The sequence below is a fragment of the Myotis brandtii genome, unplaced genomic scaffold (genome assembly GCF_000412655.1).
Source record: "Myotis brandtii unplaced genomic scaffold, ASM41265v1 scaffold192, whole genome shotgun sequence".
Taxonomy (NCBI): domain Eukaryota; kingdom Metazoa; phylum Chordata; class Mammalia; order Chiroptera; family Vespertilionidae; genus Myotis; species Myotis brandtii.
In genome coordinates this window covers 860798-861819 of record NW_005357159.1, presented here as the reverse complement: position 1 = coordinate 861819, position 1022 = coordinate 860798, and the positions used below count along the sequence as shown (strand labels likewise).

General features: G+C 44.4%; 1 protein-coding gene across 2 annotated transcripts in view; it reads left to right on the top strand.

Moving 5' to 3' along the window:
• The first annotated feature begins 860 nt into the window (after nt 1-860).
• The window catches only part of LSM6 (LSM6 homolog, U6 small nuclear RNA and mRNA degradation associated), a 13154-nt gene continuing 12992 nt past the window's right edge, over nt 861-1022 (top strand). Inside the window, exon 1 of one of the 2 annotated variants that reach the window (XM_005864862.2) lies at nt 861-966. The gene's annotated coding sequence lies outside the window, so the exon portion shown is untranslated. The remainder of the gene's footprint in view (nt 967-1022) is intronic. The other variant, XM_005864861.2, reaches the window with a different exon arrangement.

Sequence of the window (1022 nt, the reverse complement as noted above, 5' to 3'; positions counted from 1 at the left end):
GTTCCCTACCTGTGATATCAATCAAAAGTTCATCTCTTCAGCTTACAAGAGGAGGAATTCATTTTTGTCTTAGAAAAAAATTCTGCCTCTTAGATTCTATAACACTTAGGGTTAAAAAATCTGTTTAAAGAAATCACCACTGTTTATGGTGTTATAAATTATGTAGAATTAAAGTATAAGATTTAATGTGATGAGGCCATGTGTGTAGAAAAAGGAATCAAGTCTCGGTTTGACAGTTTCCTTATTTACCTCTCCCTTTCCATTTATAGCAAGAATATTGAGAAGTCAAGCAAAATTCCAAACCAGGTTCCCATAGCAGCACTTAATGTCTGCGCACCATTTCCAATTAGAAATAGTTTGTAATGGAACGCAATTTATTCCATTATAATACAGAGTTACTTTGGTGATTTTAATCCTATTTGTGTCAATTAACGTTGCCACGGAAACAATCTCCTGCTAATAATGGCTTCATCTTCACACACTTAAGTCAAAATCCAAAGGTGGACTTACAGATTTGAGACCCCTTCTTTTATTTATTTATTTGCTTTCAATTATTCGAGGACATTTCTGGGTGTGTATAGTCATTACTTTCGTAGTAACTTCTAGTTGCCTATGACTTCGAGCTACTTCTTACATTTCTGCCTGAAAGATCACTTCCTGTTTTTCTTATTATCGTTTTTATTTTTTTAAGAGGGGCTTTCTGTTAAAGGAGTGAGCACCAGCGCTTTCCATTTAACCCCGCAGCACGGACTTTGCCTTCAGGCGAACCCGAACTCCAGGATTTGCGCGCTCCCGCCAGGCTGGGCTCTTTTGGCCCCGCGGGCCGCCGTAGCCACGGGAGCAGTGAAAGGCTGAGGCGGGAAAGTGCCGCCGCCGCCGCCGCGGTTTCACTTTCGATTTCGTCCCGTTGGCGGAGGCTGGACTTGTGGGGTTCCCAGAGCGGGCATTCCGGGTCCCAGCCACGAGGTGAGCCCGCAGACGCACGGGCCACTCCCAGCCCCGGTGTTGCGCCGCCCGGGGCA